We start from the raw sequence: 20,172 nt of genomic DNA on the forward strand, positions 1-20,172 counted from the left end.
AGTAGACATAGAAAAATTTTATCATTTTAGAGGAGTGATTCTCATTCTTACTAAAATGACATGTTCACTATAAATCAACACATAGCAAAAAATTCAAAGAAATTGAAAACTCACCTCACCTCCCGCGCTCCCCCCCTCTGTGTGTCTGTGTGTGTGTGTGTGTGTGTGTGTGTGTGTGTGTGTGTGTACATGCACAGGTACATATAGAGAAGAATGTGTTTGATCCTAGGGAGCTGGAATTACAAAGTGGTTGTGAGTCTTCTAGCACTGATGCCAGGAACTGAATTCAGGTCCTCTGCAAAAACAGAGCTCTTTTTAAAAATTATCCATATCTTTTAGGTTTTCTAACTTGGTAAAGAACAATTTTTAAAAGATTTATTATTTTAATTTTGTGAGTATACTGCCTCTGTCTTCAGGCACACCAGAAGAGGCCATCCAGTTGTGAGCCACCATGTGGTTGCTGGGAATTGAACTCAGGATCTCTTGAAGAACAGTCTGTGCTCTTAACTGCTGAGCCACTACTCCAGCCCCAAAACAAAAATTCTTAATCAACGAGACATTTCTCTAGCCCCTTGTTACATATTTTATCATCTAAAAATAACCATTCACAAACAATATTACCACCAGATTTCATGGGACTTTTAAGTTTTTTTTTTTCTATTCTTTTTTTCGGAGCTGGGGATTGAACCCAGGGCCTTGTGCTTGCTAAGCAAGCGCTCTACCACTGAGCCAAATCCCCAACCCCTTAAGTTTTTTTTAATAACTCTTTAGTAATGTGTAAGTAATTTGATTTAATCTGTATTCAGTTGAAAATGTTTTGGTGTAATTTTAATGTTCTATAACATAACACCATAAACTCTGTGACTCTTGAAGAAAATAAGTTTATTTCTTATAGTTTTCAAGACTAGGACACCCAAGGTAGCTTCATCTGATGAAAGCCTTATTATATCAGTACAGTGGTGGGAAAGTGTCTCTTATAAAACCACTAATATCATTGTGGGAGTCCCACTCTTATTACTTAATCATAAGTGTCTCCAAAAATAATTAAAAATCTTATTTTCAAATACTACGAACATACAAATTTGGGGACTAAGTTTCCCAATGTGTAAACTTTGAACTGTTTGAATCATAACAATAAGCATTTACATACTCTCTTTGTATTATTTTTTAATACTTAAATGGGTCCTTATAAATGCTTTTGTGTTTCTGTAATTAGCTAAAAATATGGTATGTGTCTTGCTTTTGAAAGTTTTTATATAGGTATTAGCATGTATCAAATACAACTGTATTTGGCAGATGAAAGCTCTTGACCAAGGCAAAACTCAAACAAAATGATCTTCCCTGACATGACTCCTATATCAGAGTAGAATAGAAACAGAAAATACAACATAGATGCAAGTTTCACATCCTACAGTTTAGTAACCAAAAGAAACCAGAGCTGATCAGAGGTACATTTTGAGCTATTCCATTATGTTTTGAGTATATTTTGTTTTCAAAACACAGTCTTATATAATCCAACATGGCCTAGAACTTGATATTTATTTGAGAATGATTTTAACTGGATTCCTTTACTTGGGTTTTTTTTTTTTAATGCATAATCTATCACGTAGTCTAGGTTGGTCTTGAACTCATTAATGAACTGAAGATAACCTTGAACTCCTGATCTTGTCTGCCTCCACTTCCCAAATTCTGGGATTACAGGCATACATCATCACCTATTACATTATAAATTTAGGCGTTGTTACCCTGAGTCATGGCTCAAATGTAGTAGAAGCACTGGTTTATCATTCAGTTCATAAACAACGAGCTAACTCAGTTGAAAGGCCTCAAAACCTTAGTTTGGGAAGATCCTGGCTGAGTTTCTAATTCATCCCATTCTGGTGACTTAACAGACTCATCTAGAGACCTCCAGGGATGAGGAATTTTCCTGACATTGTGATTTAGCTGAATTAAAAGATGTTTGCTCAGCATCCAAGTTTGGAGATTAAAACCTATACAATTTATTTTTATACCTGTTCTTAAATTTAGGGTTATACTGTACAGTTATAAAGATGATGTAGTTACTATTAGGAATTAGCCAGAATTCCAAGAAGTATTTTTTCTTGGCCTGAAGAGTTTTTTTAAAGTTTTAATTAATTGTCAAATATTAAAAGTTAATCAATTCGCATAAACTTTCCTGCTTCCAGATTTGAGAACACTGGACACAAATTTTCACATAGGAACAGTTAGCTGAAATTGGGTGGCAGCTATTTTGTCTATAACTTTTCCTGTTTGCTTGACTTTAACCCCCTCCCTCCATCCCTCGCATCTGTCTCTTGTGTGTGTGTTTGTGTGTGTGTGTGTGTGTGTGTGTGTGTGTGTCCCTGAAATCTGTTTTGTTCATTGTTTTTTCTCATGACCAGAATATGTTCAGACACATAGTATATTAAGTTAGTGGTAGGCAATATTGGTTGTGAAAAGAATGATGTGAAAAGAATGAATTTGAAACTCTTGGTTTAAGTTTATGTGGGAGGGGGATAGAACCTTTCAATTTTGAATCCTTTTAGAGATAGGTATTGGATTCTCCTTTACCCTCAAGAGGCTAGTATGACTTAAGATCCTCTGTCTGTCTATCTGTCTTTGTCTGTCTCTCTGAATCTGCCTCTATCTCTCTGTCTCTCTTTCTTGAGCTTGTGGATAAGTTAAGTCTGAGAGAAAAACAATAGGGCATTCAAGCTGTGAATTATGGCATTCACTGGGATGGAAGAAAAGGAAAGGAAAAAATGTCATACCTTTTGAATTAGGTTGGCATTTAATAATGGAGGTCAGTAAACAGCATCATGGCAGAATAGGGGTAAAGGGGTGTTAGGGAACCAATAAGAAAGCTCAGAGTGCCGTGGAAAGAATATTTGGGCTTTGGTCATTATTAGGGGAGAAAAGGGATAGAAAGAAAAAAGGAAATGTTATTCTTCTCTGAGAGACCCAAACAGGCAACACATGTGCCACAGGTATCTAGACCTTACAAATGTCTACCAGATTACTTTTCACATATGACTTTATCAATTACTAGATGGTAAAGTGACTGGGTTCAAGGATCTGCCTGTTTGCTCTTTGTTTGGTTTTGGTCTATATGTATGTTTGTTCCTCTGTGTATATAAAGAGGCAATGGTCATTGGCAGGGATGGCATTCCTCACATATTTTGGGCCAGAGTCTCTCACTGCACCTGTAGCTTGCTCTTTTCACTAGACTGGCTGACCATCAGACACCCCATGAATACCACCAGATTGGGATCCACTTGTCTGTGCCTCCTAATGCTGAGGTAACAGAAATGTACCCAGCATTTTTGTGTATCCTAAGGGTCCAAACTCAGGTCCTTATGTCTGCACAGCAAACACTTTACACAAGAGCAAACATCCAACCCTCAGGGGTCTGCTTTGTAATGTTTTGTATGCCTAAGAATACCTTGATAAGAGATGCTGAAATCTTTTTTAAATGATTCCTCACCAGAGAAACTTCAAAGTCAGTGCTGTAGAGAAGACTTGAGAATTAAGAACACTTGCTACTCTTCCAGAGGACATGGGTTCTGTTCCTAGCACCCACATGGCAGCTCACAACCATCTGTAATTCCAGTTTCATGGGATCCAATTTCCCTCTTCTGGCCTCCATGGATACACTCTTTTGACTTCCATGGCATCAGGGATGTCGGCAAAATACTCATATACATAAAATAAACCTTAGGAAAACTTGTAAGTGAAGGCAGGGAAATAAAAATGTATAAGTTGTGGAAGATCACGAGATGCTCATTTAGTTGTTTCCTCAAGTGTATTTTCCTTGTGTACACACGCTATTCATATTTATTCTCCATCAGGGCTATAGGTTATTAGCAACCCTACCCTAGCTCTTCAGTAGCAAAGTAGATTAGCAACTCCTTCCAAATTTTGTGCACACTCCAGGGCTCATTAAGTTATTTTACAATCTTATCTCCCAAACTAGGATATGATTGCCACATTAGATAGAATTGTATAGGGTTTGCTTTTTTGTGTGTCTAAAAACTAATATTTATATTTCTATGCCAACTTTATATAAGCACTCTTCTGGAGATTCAGCAAATGGATTTAATTGAGCTTCTGTTTGGAGTTGTGTTAAATAAGGCTCTACACCATGTTGTTACTTAAACAACATTTGTACAGTTATTGCTCATTTGATCTTAAAGTCAACTCTGAAAGCTGCAATAATGAAGTCAAAGAAAAGAAAGTGCAAATGATGGATTCCCAGACTGAATTCTACAGAATAATCCTACCTATGTAGAGAGCAGTTGGATTTCAGAGGCTTGTTATTTTGGCTGGGCAATTTGAACTATACATGAAAGCAAGAAGAGAAAGGGAAATATTTTTAATTATTTTTGGGTGGGGTTTTTCTCTTTTGCTGTCCAAGTCCTCATCCCTTCAATCAGGAGGACAATAGCATTCCTTAGAGGAGTAAGGATTGTGAATAATCTTCAGTTTGTTTGCCTTACCCTGATTCCATTCCTACCTCCCAGAATTCCCTTGTCCCCACCCAGCTCTGCAACAACAATCAATCTGTGGCTAAACTTCCATTTCTTTTGGCCCAACTAATACCCCTCCTCTCTCCACTTCCTCCTTAGGGCCTTAGACAGGAGCCCTTTAATTGCTCTAGACTAAAAAAAGAAAAGAAAAGAAAAGAAAATCAGGGACCAGCCTCTGCATACCAGGAATGCCAGTGGCTTTGTTAGCTAGGAGGGCACTGAATTAGCACTGCCCTCTAAATCCCAGAGCAGGTGGACAATATCTAATTGGCATTCAGTATGCCAAGGTCCCTTGGGGGAATTTCTGTTTTAAAATAAAGGTCAGTGCAAAAGAAGGAACACTGATAGAAAGAATTCTTTTCTTTCTTTCTTTTTTTTTTTTTTTATTCATAGTGGGGACTTCCTGAAATGGTTTGAGAATCAGATGAACTGGCTTCTAATCTCTGCCCTGCTCTGGCTCTGACTCACTGGCTACAAGTAAAGGCCATCTGTACAATTTAGATTTTGGTCCTTTCTTGTCTGTTTCTAGGCTCCTAGGTCCCTCTTCCTAAATAAATATTTACTTTGTTAAGAGGGGAAGGAGCCTCAAATCATCCAGGCACTATCACTTGTTAAGCTCTCCCCAACATTCCTGTGTACAAATCATACTTTGTACCTGCTGAATCATAAGCTTTGCAAATTAGCTTGGTTATAAAATGCTTTTAGGGAAAGATTTTCTGGGAATTTTTGATGAAAATCTGTTTATGCTTTTAAAAGCTTAATTATAGAGAGCTCAATAAAACTCAACACAATGTTTGTTCAAACTATTATGTTTATCCAGTGTATGTGTGTGGTCTTTTTGTGAATTAAGAAAGGACCTAGAGTGGTTAGAGAGATGGCTCAGTGGTTAAAAGCACTGGCCGCTCTTGCAGAGGACTTAGGCTTGATTCCCAGGACCCATGTATCAGCTCACAACGTCTGTTACTCCAGTCCCAGAGATCGGATGCCGTCTCCTGATCTTCCTGGGCATCAGACATACACATGAGGGTTGGATACACATTCAGGCATTCACACACACAAAATAAGTAAATCACTGAAAGACCTAGGCGTGAGATTCTAGCTGATTATAATGATTACACAATAACATTTTACACAATGGTACTTGAAAGCTATTAATGAAGTGAAGTTAACGGTGATAAGTTGCTCCTTTTGGTGCCATCTAGGAATGCAGGAATGTCTTTCTTTTCTCTGTTGATTAAAGAATTAGAAGGCAGGAACAGCTTGGGAGTCAAGCAAAGCCAATGTTTATTCAAAGAAGTCAATTTTATTAGAGTTTAAAAAAAAAAGCCTAGTACAGGTAAACTGTAAGCCAGTAACTAGCAGCTGTCTGGAGGAGAGAAGGAAAAACCCCCCGTCCTGCTGTTGTTAATCCTCATGGACTTCATTCCTGTGGCACTAGACAGCCACATGGTGGGGCTTTCGAGAAAGAATAGAGCCCAAAATGTTAGGAAAAGCTTGTTTAGAAAAGAGAGAAAGAAAGTTATCACTAATAAACCTGCATGTTTGCTTTCTTCAAGAAACTGTACTAGGCAGCCAAAATCCTGGGAAGGAAAAGTACAGTATCTTATTCAAGAAATAAATATTCTGCCTATCTCTTCAGCATGGGTTAAGTGAACTGGCGTTTCTATGAGTGGTCTCATCTTCCAGAGAAGTAGTCCCTTGGCCAGGTAATTAACCAGTCCAACTAGATTAATTATTCATTTATGTTTTGGGTAGCTTGAAGTATTAGGTCTCCACTCAGGTTATATTCATCCACTCGACTAAAAGTAATTAGTTTTCCCTTTCTGGGACTTTACTGTTGGAGGGGGGTTGTTGTTTTGTTTTTTTCAAGATAGGGTTTCTCTGTGTAGCCTTGGCTGTCCTTGGCTGGTCTGTAGACCAGGCTGGCCTCAAGCTCATAGAGATTCACCTGCCTCTGTGTCCCAAGTTCTGGAATTAAAGACTTGCATCACCACCCTGGTTTGCTATGCCAATTTTTAAAACGTAAAGTAGATTGAAAAAGTAGCATGCAGGGTACCAGAGAGGTGACTCAGTGGTTAAGAACACTGGCTGCTTATATCCAAAATATACAAAGAACTCAAGAAGTTAGACCGCAGGGAAACAAATAACCCTATTAAAAAATGGGGTTCAGAGCTAAACGAAGAATTCACAGCTGAGGAATGCCGAATGGCTGAGAAACACCTAAAGAAATGTTCAACATCTTTAGTCATAAGGGAAATGCAAATCAAAACAACCCTGAGATTTCACCTCACACCAGTGAGAATGGCTAAGATCAAAAACTCAGGGGACAGCAGATGCTGGCGAGGATGTGGAGAAAGAGGAACACTCCACCATTGTTGGTGGGATTGCATACTGGTACAACCATTCTGGAAAACAGTAAGGAGGATCCTCAGAAAATTGGACATTGAACTGCCTGAGGATCCAGCTATACCTCTCTTGGGCATATACCCAAAAGATGCCCCAACATATAAAAAAGACACGTGCTCCACTATGTTCATTGCAGCCTTATTTATAATAGCCGGAAACTGGAAAGAACCCAGATGCCCTTCAACAGAGGAATGGATACAGAAAATGTGGTACATCTACACAATGGAATATTACTCAGCTATCAAAAACAACGACTTTATGAAATTCGTAGGCAAATGGTTGGAACTGGAAAATATCATCCTGAGTGAGGTAACCCAATCACAGAAAAACACACATGGTATGCACTCATTGATAAGTGGCTATTAGCCCAAATGCTTGAATTACCCTAGATGCCTAGAACAAATGAAACTCAAGACAGATGATCAAAATGTGAATGCTTCACTCCTTCTTTAAAAGGGGAACAAGAATACCCTTGGCAGGGAAGAGAGAGGCAAAGATTAAAACAGAGACAGAAGGAACACCCATTCAGAGCCTGCCCCACATGTGGCCCATACATATACAGCCACCCAATTAGACAAGATGGATGAAGCAAAGAAGTGCAGACCGACAGGAGCCGGATGTAGATCGCTCCTGAGAGACACAGCCAGAATACAGCAAATACAGAGGCGAATGCCAGCAGCAAACCACTGAACTGAGAATAGGACCCCCGTTGAAGGAATCAGAGAAAGAACTGGAAGAGCTTGAAGGGGCTCGAGACTCCATATGTACAACAATGCCAAGCAACCAGAGCTTCCAGGAACTAAGCCACTACCTAAAGACTATGCATGGACTGACCCTGGACTCTGACCTCATAGGTAGCAATGAATATCCTAGTAAGAGCACCAGTGGAAGGGGAAGCCCTGGGTCCTGCTAAGACTGAACCCCCAGTGAACTAGACTGGTGGGGGGAGGGCGGCAATGGGGGGAGGGTTGGGAGGGGAACACCCATAAGGAAGGGGAGGGGGGAGGGGGATGTTTGCCCGGATACCGGGAAAGGGAATAACACTCGAAATGTATATAAGAAATACTCAAGTTAATAAAAATAAATAAATAAAATGTAAAAAAAAAAAAAGAACACTGGCTGCTCCTCAAGACCTGGGTTCAATTCCCAGCACCCACATGGCATCTCACAACTGTAATATCAGTTCCAGGGGGATCCAATACCCTCACACAAACACATATACGTGTAAAACAAATATTTTAAGTGGCATGCATTGTATCCAATAAGGCTATTCATAAATATTTGAAGTGAAAGCTGGGCTTAGTGATACATGTCTTTAATCCCAGCACTTGGGAGGCAGAGGCAGGTGGATCTCTGTGAGTTCAAAGCCAGCTTGATCAACATAGTGAGTTCCAGGATAGCAAGGGCTACATAAAGAGGCCATGTCTCAAAAAAAAAAAACAAAAACAAAACAAACAAATAAATAAGAAAACATAAACTTTAAGGTACAGTGCATTTCTAAATACTGTGCTACAATTTAAATAGCATTTGACTAGTTTGTAGTCAAAAGCCTTTGAGCTACACACGGATGATATTAGAATAAAAGAGTTCTAGGATTAAACAGTGTTAATGGGCAATGTAGAAAAATACTAGCATATAGGTTGTCTTCCAAACCCTGTGACTGAGCAATTACATTTTCTTTTCTACCTTACATTCTTCGTTCTCATTGCCTGTGTGGACTTCACCCATTTGCTTCTCAAGGCTAATTTAAAGGCAATTTCCTTACCACCTCCCTGATTCTGGCATCAATGGTGTTTTTTAAGTACACCATATACTTTAGAACTTTTTTTCAACCATTCAGGTTCATTCTTTGGGCATCTTTACCTTCTCCTCTGTTAATAGGTTGTGTTATTTTGTTTTTGGATTTTTTTGGGGGGGGTGTTGATTATTTTTTCTACTAAAAAAATTTCTGTTTTACTTCTAGATTATAAGTTTCTGGAAAGCAAGAACCTTTATTCATCTATATATCTTAGTACTTTATATCTAGTACAAGATAGGCGCCTCAGAACTTGGCATGAATATCTTTAAGAAAAATACATAGCTGATTACTCAGTAAAACACGTGATGAACACATACTCTATGTCAGGATTGTGGCTGGTGTGGGGATGGGTACTAATATGTTTAGGAAAGCACTGTCATCTGAGAACATTAAGAAGTGGAACCATAAGCTCACAGGATTGCTGACACAGACATCATGTTCATGTTCACGTGTAACTGCCTGGTTGTTTATACAGCTAATATATAAGTTCCCTTTTCTGTTTTTGAATATTAGTCATCAAAACCAAACAGGAAGCATGTCTGTCCATCTCAATTAATTTTCTCAGGAATATAGGCACCCATATAATGACCAAGCAGTTCTCAAAAAGGTTAATTGGGAGACAGAGAGAAGTTTTACCCTTTTTATAATAAGTAAGAGGTTTCTTAGTTTCTTCCATAGCAGTAATGTGGTTCTTGGTTTCTACTTGCAGAGACAGCAGTTACTATTATAATATAATCTGTGGTATGTTTTTAAGTACACATTCTCTTAGAATAATATATCTGCCTGCACTTTGAACCTTCTATCTGTGAAAGTAAATCTCATTACCTTTTAGCATTAACATCTTTTTTTGCTGACTATTCACATAGATATAACAGCATTTCTGTAGAGAAATATATCACATTTTAAGTTTTTCATTTCTTGGCTTTCAACATTCCTGGATTGTTAAGTTTACCTTTTGGAAACAGTGTGCAGGCTGCAGGCATGGCTGCTAAAGAAGGTGCTGAGAGCTAATGTCTTGAACCAAAAGCACAAAGTAGTGTTTTTATTTAGTCTGAGTTTCTCTTTGAATTTGTGGATTCACCTAATTCATACTTTTGTGGTTAAAACAGTAAAATAATTGATTCTTAACTGATGAACCTAATGATTTATATTTGTTATGATTATCAAAACCGTCTAGTGGTATACTCCAGTGACTTAAAAAATAGACGGTAAAGTGTATGTCGTTATATATATGTGCTTTCTCTAAGACAGTTTTCCAGAAAAGAATTGGCTGGTTAAAATATATGTATTTGCCTGGTTACAGAATATACATACTATTATAATTCTAATTTATGTTATTTTGTTATCTTGCCCTCAAAAGAGATAATAACACTCCTCGTAAAGAATACCTGTTTTCCCACAGTCTTGCCAACATAACTGAATTTCTGAATTTTTGCTCAAATTTATGGGTTTCCTGGTCTCATTGATAATAGGTATTTTTATGTAAGATAAATATTTTATAACAGGAATTATGAAATATTGTGTGATTTTTTTAAAAACTTTTTATTATATATTTCTTTACTTACATTTCAAAGGTTATTCCCCTTCCCGGTTTCCTATACATAAGCCCCCATTCCCTCCCCTCCCGCTCCCCCATATGGGTATTCCCCCTATACATCCCCCTTATTACCCTCCCTCATATTCCCCTGCACTGGGGCGTCCAACCTTGGCAAGACCAAGGGCTTTCCCTTCTACTGGTGCCCCAATAAGGCTGTTCTCTGCTACATATGCAGTTGGAGCCCTGGGTCAGTCCATGTATAGTCTTTCAGTAGTGGTTTAGTCCCTGGAAGCTCTGGTTGGTTGGCATTGTTGTTTTTATGGGGTTGCAAGCTCCTTCAACTCTTTCAATCCTTCCTCTAATTCCCCACAAGGGGGTCCTGTTCTCAGTTTGGTATTTTGCTGCTAGCATTGACCTCTGTATTGAACATGCTCTGGATGTGTCTCTCAGGAGAGATCTATATCCAGTCCCTTTCAGCATGCATTTTTTAGCTTCATCAATCTTACCTAGTTTTGGTAGCTGTGTATATATGGGCCACATGTGTGTCAGGCTCTGAATGGCCGTTCCTTGATTCGCTGCTCTAAACTTTGCTTCCATATCCCCTCCTATGAATATTTCCCCCCTTTTAAGAAGGAGTGGGAGCATCTGCATTTTGGTCATCTTTCTTCTTGAGCTTCCTGTGCTCTGTAGATTGCATCTTGGGTAATTCGAGCTTTTTGGCTAATATCCACTTATCAATGAGTGCATACCAAGTGTGTTTTTCTGTGAATGAGTAATCTCATTCAGGATGATATTTTCTAGTTCATTCCATTTGCTTATGAATTTCATGAAGTCATTGTATTTGATAGCTGAGTAGCTCCAATGTGTAGATGTACCACATTTTTTGAATCCATTCCTCTGTTGAAGGACATCTGGGTTCTTTCCTGCTTCTGGCTATTAAAAATAAGGCTGCTATGAACATAGTGGAGCATGTGTCTTTGTTGTATGTTGGAGCATCTTTTGGGTATGTGCCCAAGAGAGGTATAGCTGGGTCCTGAGGTAGTGTAATGTCCAATTTTCTGAGGAACCTCCAGACTGATTTCCAGAATGGTTGTACCAGTTTGCAATTCCACCAACAGTGGAGAAGTGGTCCTCTTTTTCGACAGCCTCACCAGCATCTGCTGTCACCTGAGTTTTTTATCTTAGTCATTGTGACTGGTGTGCGGTAGAATCTCAGGGTTGTTTTGATTTGCATTTCTCTGATGACTAAGGATGTTGAATATTTCTTTAGGTGCTTTATTGGCCAGTCGATAATCCTCAGCTTAGAATGTTTTGTTTAGCTCTGTACCCCATTTACAATAGGGTGATTAGACTCTCTGGAGTCTACCTTCTTGAGTTCTTTGTATATATTGGATATTAGCCCTCTATCAGATATAGGATTGGTAAAGATCTTTTCCCAATCTGTTGGTTGCCATTTTGTCCTAATGACAGCGTCTTTTGCTTTACAAAAGCTTTGCAGTTTTATGAGGTACCGTTTGTCCATTCTTGATCTTAGAGCATAAGCCATTGGTGTTTTGTTCAGGAAATTTTCCCCTGTGTTCCCATGTGTTCGAGACTCTTCTCCACTTTTTCTTCTATTAGGTTGAGTGTATCTAGTTTGATGTGGAGGTCCTTGATCCACTTGGACTTAAGCTTTGTACAGGGTGATAAGCATGGATCGATCTGCATTCTTCTACATGTTGACCTCCCGTTGAACCAGCACCATTTGCTGAAAATGCTATCTTTCTTCCATTGGATGGTTTTAGCTCCTTTGTCAAAGATCAAGTGGCTATAGGTGTCTGGGTTCATTTCTGGGTCTTCAATTCTGTTCCATTGGTCTATCTGTCTGTCTCTGTACCAATACCATGCAGTTTTTATCACTATTGCTCTGTAATACTGCTTGAGTTCAGGGATGGTGATTCCCCCAGAAGTTCTTTTATTGTTGAGGTTAGTTTTCCCTATCCTGGGTTTTTGTTATTCCAAATGAATTTACAAATTGCTCTTTCTAACTCTATGAAGAATTGAGTTGGAATTTTGATGGGGATTGTATTGAATCTGTAGATTGCTTTTGACAAAACGGCCATCTTTACTATATTAATCCTGCCAATCCATGAGCATGGAAGATCTTTCCTTCTTCTGAGATCTTCTTCAATTTCTTTCTTCAGAGATTTGAAGTTCTTGTCATACAGATCTTTCACTTGCTTGGTTAAAGTCACACCAAGATATTTTATGTTATTTGGGACTATTGTGAAGGGTGTCATTTCCCTAATTTCTTTCTCAGCCTGTTTATCCTTTGAGTAGAGGAAAGCTACTGATTTTTTTTTTGAGTTAATTTTATACCCCTACACTTTGCTGAAGTTGTTTATCAGGTTGAGTAGTTCTCTGGTGGATCTTTTGGGGTCACTTAAGTACACTATCTTATCATCTGCAGATACTGATATTTTGATTTCTTCCCTTCCAATTTGTATCCCTTTGACCTCCTTTTGTGTCTGATTGCTCTGGCTAGGACTTCAAGTACTATATTGAATAAGTAGGGAGAGAGTGGGCAGCCTTTTCTTCTCCCTGATTTTAGTGCAATTGCTTCAAGTTTCTCTCCATTTAGTTTGATATTAGCTACTGGTTTGCTGTATATGGCTTTTACTATGTCTAGATATGGGCCTTGAATTCCTGATCTTTCCAGGACTTTTATCATGAAGGGGTGTTGAATTTTGTCAAATACTTTCTCAATATCTAATGAAATGACCATGTGGTTCTTATCTTTGAATTTGTTTATATAGTGGATTACATTGATGGATTTTTGTATATTAAACCATCCCTGCATCCCTGCTATGAAGCCTACTTGATCATTATGGATGATCGTTTTGATGTGTTCTTGGATTTGGTTTGCAAGAATTTTGTTGAGTATCTTTGTGTCAATATTCATAAGGGAAATTGGTGTGAAGTTCTCTTCCTCTGTTGGGTCTTTGTGTGGTTTTGATATAAGAGTAATTGTGGCTTCATAGAAGGAATTCGGTAGCGCTCCATCTGTTTCAATTTTGTGGAATAGTTTGGACAGAATTGGTATGAGGTCTTCTATGGAGGTCTGATAGAATTCTGCACTAAACCCATGTGGACCTGGGCTCTTTTTGGTTGGGGGACTTTTAATAACTGCTTCTATTTCTTTAGGAGTTATGGGGTTGTTTAGATGATTTATTTGTTCCTGATTTAACTTTGGTACCTGGTATCTGTCTAGAAAATTGTCCATTTCCTCCAGATTTTCCAGTTTTGTTGAATATAGGCTTTTGTAGTAGGATCTGATGATTTTTAAATTTCTTCAGATTCTGTTGTTATATCTCCCTTTTTATTTCTGATTTTCTTAATTTGGATATACTATCTGTGACTGGCTAAGGGCTTTATCTATCTTGTTGATTTTCTCAAAGAACCAGCTCCTGGTTTTGTTGATTCTTTGTATAGTCCTTTTCGTTTCTATTTGGTTGATTTCAGCTCTGAGTTTGATTATTTCCTGTCTTCTAATCCTCTTGGGTTTATTTATTTATTTTTGTTCTAGAGCTTTAAGGTGTGCTGTCAAGCTGCTGACGTATGCTCTCTCCTGTTTCTTTTGCAGGCACTCAGAGCTATGAGTTTTCCTGGTAGTACCACTTTCATTGTGTCCCATAAGTTTGGAAATGTTGTATCTTCATTTTCATTAAATTCTAAGAAGTCGAGGGGTTGGGGATTTAGCTCAGTGGCCCTGGGTTCAGTCCCCAGCTCCGGAAAAAGAAAAAAAAATTCTAAGTCTTTAATTTCTTTCTTATTTCTTCCTTTACCAGGTTGTCATTGAGTAGAGCATTGTTCAACTTCCATGTATATGTGGGCTTTCTGTCATCATTGTTGTTATTGAAGACCAGTCTTAGTGCATGGTGATCTGATAGGATGCGTGGGATTATTTCTGTCTTCCTGTATCTGTTGAGGCCTGTTTTGTGACCAATTATATGGTCAATTTTGGAGAAGGTTACATGAGGTGCCGAGAAGAAGGTATATCCTTTTGTTTTAGGATGGAATGTTCTATTAATATCTGTTAAATCCAATTGGTTCATAACTTCTGTTAGTTTCTCTACATCTCTGTTTAATTTCTGTTTCCATGATCTGTCCATTGATGAGAGTGGGGTGTTGAAATCTCCTACTGTTATCGTGTGAGCTGCAATGTGTGCTTTGAGCTTTAGTAAGGTTTTTTTATGAATGTAGGTGCCCTTGCATTTGGAGCGTGGATATTTAGGATTGAGAGTTCATCTTGGTGGCTTTTTCCTTTGATGAATATAAAGTGTCCTTCCTTATCTTTTTTAATGACTCTTGGTTGAAAGTCAATTTTATTTGATATTAGAATGGCTACTCCAGCTTGTTTCTTCAGGCCATTTGCTTGGAAAATTGTTTTCCAGCCATTTACTCTAAGGTAGTGTCTGTCTTTGTCTTTGAGGTGTGTTTCCTGCATGCAGCAAAATGCTGGGCCTCTTTACGTCATCCAGTCTGTTAGTCTATGTCTTTTTATTGGGGAATCGAGTCCGTTGATGTTGAGAGATGTTCAGGAATAGTGAGTGTCGCTTTCTGTTATTTTCATTGTTAGAGGTGGAATTATGTTTGTTTGTCTCTCTTTTGGTTTCAATGCAAGGAAATTATATTCTTGCTTTCTGTTCGGTGTACTTTCTCTCTTTGTGTTGGAGTTTTCCATCTATTATCCTTTGTAGGGTTGGATTGGTAGAAAGATACTGCATAAATTTGGTTTTGTCATGGAATATCTTGGTTTCTCCATCTATGTTAATTGAAAGTTTTGCTGGATACATTAACTTTGACTGGCATTTGTGTTCTCTTAGGGTCTTTATGACATCTGTCCAGGAACTTCTGGCTTTCATAGTCTCTGGTGAGAAGTCTGGTGTAATTCTTATAGGTCTGCCTTTATATGTCACTTGACCTTTTTCCCTTACTGCTTTTAATATTCTTTTTTTTTTGTTTTGTGCATTTGCTGTTTTAACTATTATGTGATGGGAGGAATTTCTCTTCTGGTCCAATCTATTTGGAGTTCTATAGGCTTCTTGTATGTTTATGGGCATCTCTTTCTTTATGTTAGGGAAGTTTTCTTCTATAATTTTGTTGAATATATTTACTGGCCCCTTAATTTGGCAGTCTTCACTTTCTTCTATACCTATTATCCTTAGGTTTGATCTTCTCATTGTGTCCTGGATTTCCTGTATGTTTTGGGCTAGGAGCTTTTTGTGTTTTACATTATCTTTGACAGCTGTGTCAATATTTTCTGTGTTATCTTCTGCCTCTGAGATTCTCTCTTCTATCTCTTGTATTCTGTTGGTGATGTTTGTGTCTATGGCTCCTTGTTTTTTCCTTTGGTTTTCTATATCCAGGGTTGTGTCCCTTTGTTCTTTCTTTATTGTTTCTATTTCCATTTTCAATTCCTTCAACTGTTTGGTTGTGTTTTCCTGTAATTCTTTCACAGTGATTTTTGTGTTTCCTCTCTAAGGGCTTCTACTTGTTTACTCGTGCTTTCCTGCATTTCTCTAAGGGAATTCTTTATGTCTTCTTAAAGTCCTCCATCATTATCAAAAAATATGATTTCAAATCTAAATCTTGCTTTTCTGGTGTGTTTGGATATCCAGTATTTTCTTTGGTGGGAGAACTGGGCTCTGATGATGCCAAGTAGTCTTGGTTTCTGTTGATTAGGTTCCTGTGCTTGCCTCTAGCCATTGGGTTGTCTCTGGTGTTTGCTTGTCTTGCTGTTTCTGGGAGTGCCTCTGTGTCAGCACTCCTGTAGAACTGTTTTCCTGTTTTCTTTCAGCCTTTCCTGAGAACAGGTGCTCTGCTCTCAGCTCTGGCAGCGCTCCTGGAGACTCTCTTCCAGCTCTAGGCGAGGGCAGGAATCAAAGAGTCCTGCCCCTGATTGCTCCTGTAGATCCTTGCACCCAGCAGGCACAGTTGGCACTATGCAATTCCCTCTTGGGTTTGGACTGTGGGCAGAGGATATTCTCCTCTGACTTCTCAGGAATATCCACACTTCTGAGGTTCCAGCTCTCTCCCCAAGAGGATTTGGGTGCAGGGAGCTGTTTGGCCGGATCAGTTGGGTCCTGGGTGCAGACCAGAACCTCGAGTACCAGCGACTGTCTGTCCCTATATCCCTCTGTCCAGAGGCACTGTGCAGTTTCCCCTTGGCCCAGGGATGTGGGCCGAGGTGTGCAGAGGTGGCAGTCCTGCAGCCTCAGGATGTCTGCACTCCTGGATGGTCCCTCTCTTCCCCACGGGGCAAATTGTGTGATTTTTAAAAACACAGTTTATAAGAATACCCTTGGCAGGGAATAGGGAGACAAAGATTAAAACAGAGGCAGAAGGAACACCCAGTCAGAGCCTGCCCCACATGTGGCCCATACATATACAGCCACCCAATTAGACAAGATGGATGAAGCAAAGAAGTGCAGGCCGACAGGAGCCGGATGTAGATCTCTCCTGAGAGACACAGCCAGAATACAGCAAATACATAGGCGAATGCCAGCAGCAAACCACTGAACTGAGAACAGGACCCCCGTTGAAGGAATCAGAGAAAGGACTGGAAGAGCTTGAAGCGGCTCGAGACCCCATATGAACAACAATGCCAACCAACCAGAGCTTCCAGGGACTAAGCCACTACCCAAAGACTATGCATGGACTGACCCTGGGCTCCAACCTCATAGGTAGCAATGAATAGCCTAGTAAGAGCACCAGTGGAAGGGGAAGCCCTGGGTCCTGCTAAGACTGAACCCCCAGTGAATGTGATTGTTGGGGGGAGGGCAGTAATGGGGGGAGGGTTGGGAAGGGAACACCCATAAAGAAGAGGAGGGAGAGGGGCTAGGGGGATTTGGCCCGGAAACCAGGAAAGGGAATAACATTCGAAATGTAAATAAGAAATACTCAAGTTAATAAAGAAAAAAAATGGGGCATAGAACTAAACAGAGAGTTCACAGCAGAGGAATCTCAAATGGCTGAGAAACACTTAAAGAAGTGTTCCAAGTTCTTTGTGATCAGGGAAATGCGAATCAAAATGACCCTGAGATTCTACCTTACACCAGTCAGAATGGCTAAGATCAAAATCTCAGGTGACAGCAGATGCTAGCAAGGATGTGGAGAAAGAGGAATAATCCTCCATTACATTACAAATGTAAAACCACTCTGAAAATCAATCTGGAGGTTCCTCAGAAAATTTGAAATAGATCTACCTAAATAGACCCAGCTATACCACTCCTGGGCATATACCCAAAAGGTATCCTACCATGCCACAGGGGTGCTCATTCCACTATGTTCATAGTAGCCTTGTTTGTGATAGCCAGAAGCTAGAAACAACCCAGATGTCTCACAACAGAAGAATGGATACAGAAAATGTGGTTCATTTACACAGTGGAATACTACTCATCTATTAAGAACGAGAACATCCTGAATCTTGCAGGCAAATGGATGGAACTAGAAAATATTATTCTGAGTGAGGTAACTCAAACCAAAAGGACATGCATGGTATGTACTCACTAATAAGTAGATATAATACACACACACACACACACACACACACACACACACACACACACACACACACACACACACACAAACCAGAATACCCAGGATAGAATCCAGAGATCTCAAAAAGGTTAACAAACCAAAGGGCCCAAGTGAGGATGACTCAATCCCACTTGAGAGGGAGAAGAAAGCAAACACAGGAGGGGGGATGGAGGGAGGCATATGGGTGGAAAAGGGGACAGGGAGGGGAAGAGGGGAACAGGATCAGGTATTGGGTGAGGGGAACAGGACTAAAGCCCTGGGGAAACAGGACTAAAGCCCTGAGGGCCAGCAGAAAGAAAGGAAACAGGCATACAAGGAAGGGGGAGGTGCTCCAGAATTCACCAGAGACCTGAGAGGTGAGAGACTCCCAGGACTCAAAGAGAGGGACCTTAGATGATATGCCCTACAGTGGAGAGAGGGAATTTGTAGAGTCCACCTCCAGCAGAAAGACAGGGCATCAAGTGGAGGAATGGGGTTGCCATCCCACAGTCAAAAACTCTGACCCAGAATTGTTCCTGACTAAAAGAATTACAGGGAGAAAAATGGAGAAGAGCCTGGGGAAAAGGAGGTCTAGTCACAGGCCCAAATTGGGATACATCTCAAGGGGAGGCTCCAAGGCCTGAAACTATTACTGAGGCTACGGTGTGCTCACAAAAAGGGGCCTATCATGACTGCCCTCCCAAAGACCCAACAAGCAGCTGAAAGAGTCAGATGCAGATATTTACACCCAACCAATGAACAGAAGCTGCTGACTCTGGTTGATTTATGGAAAAGCTGGACAAAGCTTAGGAAGAGGGTGACCCGGTAGGAGGGCCAGCAGTCTCAAATAATCTGGATCCCCCAAGATCTTTCAGACTGGGCCACCAACCAAGCAGCATACACCAGCTGATATGAGGCCCCCAACACATATACAGCAGAGGACTGTAGGGTCTGGACCCAGAGAAGATGCACCTAGCGCTCAAGAGGCTGGAGGCCCCAGGGAGTGGGGAGGTCTGCTGGGAAGGGGGTTGGGGGTTGGGGACATCCTCTTGGAGACAGGGGCAGGAGGTATGGGATGTGGAACAGTCAGAGGGTGGACTTGGAGGGGGATAAAATCTGAAATGTAAAAAAAAAAAGATTAAATAAAATTTAAAAATCAAAAATAAAATGCAGTACCTAGGAAAAAAGAAAAAAATGTTGAGGATGTTGTGGATAATGATCTGATACTAATGTATGGGTGGAGCAGTGACAAGAATCCAATTGGAGTTAGCCTTCCATATTTTCTTCTACTCTCTCCTTCCTATTGGAGTCTTTTTACATAATGGAAGGATAGGGCTGACAGTAGAAGGAGAGGTCATTTGGTCCAATCTCAGTTGTTTCCAGTGACATTTTAGAATCTGCTGTGCTGGAGCATTGCTGTCCTTTACAGATAAAGAAACTGAAACTTGTGAGCTGCAAATTATTCCCACACTGTCACGTATTCACAGCATACACTAGATGTATGCTTTACCTATTCCAGGGGAGAATTGCCCTTACACTAAAATATTACGTTCATTCCTGCTCTTCAATGAAATCTGTAGTCTCTTATTTTGTGGTTGTGAAATATCCTAAGGGCATTTCGTCTTTGAAAATGAACTAGATTCTGAAGGGTTAACAAAAAATGAAACAGTGAATGGGGAGTCCTTTCTCTTCTCCTCAACCAAAGAGCTGCTGGACTGTTTCACTTGCACCACATGTGTTCCATTACAGTATAATGATGTAATTACCAGTAATACTGCTTCTGCTTGAGTAGTGGTGGAGAGGCAGCATTAAGGAAAAGACTAGCCCAGTTCTCTCCTAAGAGCCCATTCCAGTCTATTAGATTGAAGATGCTGGAAGGTGAATGGCTTCAGCAGAGGAAAAGGTCAGATTTAAAAGCTTTTCTGGGCTTGGCATTTATTATTGCCTTTTGACCTTCAGAAAAGTCTCTTGTGTGTTTGTCCTTGATTTTTACCTTCCCCATTAATACTTGAAAGCTGTATTGCTGGCCAGATGCAGTCTTTGGCATAGGTAGTTTCCTCTGTAGTGTTTTTATTCAAGAAGACATAGCCCTCATCCAGATCACCAGTTCAGCTATCTTTCCTGACTCTCTTCTAGTGTCTCCTTCACACTCTTGGGTATTTTAGTTTTCAGCAACACACACACACACACACACACACACACACACACACACACACACACCTCTACCTCCACAGACATAGTTAGAATCATGAAATAAAAAAGATGGGGCACCTTGTGCAAATCACTTAATCTTCCTGTAAACATCTTTGAAAGCATGGATCCTGCTACCTGATGATTATGAAGAG

At 39.9% G+C, this 20,172-nt stretch overlaps 1 protein-coding gene and 1 long non-coding RNA gene across 2 annotated transcripts in view; both read left to right on the forward strand.

Moving 5' to 3' along the window:
- The window catches only part of Gab2 (GRB2-associated binding protein 2), a 198,070-nt gene that overhangs the window by 46,247 nt on the left and 131,651 nt on the right, over positions 1 to 20,172 (forward strand). The window lies entirely within an intron of this gene.
- Positions 7,894 to 18,398, forward strand: LOC147996885 (uncharacterized). Its single transcript, XR_015651893.1, has 2 exons — positions 7,894 to 10,537; positions 16,935 to 18,398. It is a non-coding gene; the product is annotated as an uncharacterized LOC147996885 (long non-coding RNA).

The sequence above is a fragment of the Rattus norvegicus genome, chromosome 1 (assembly GCF_021556685.1).
Source record: "Rattus norvegicus strain SHRSP/BbbUtx chromosome 1, alternate assembly SHRSP_T2T, whole genome shotgun sequence".
In the NCBI taxonomy this organism is placed as follows: Eukaryota; Metazoa; Chordata; class Mammalia; order Rodentia; family Muridae; genus Rattus; species Rattus norvegicus.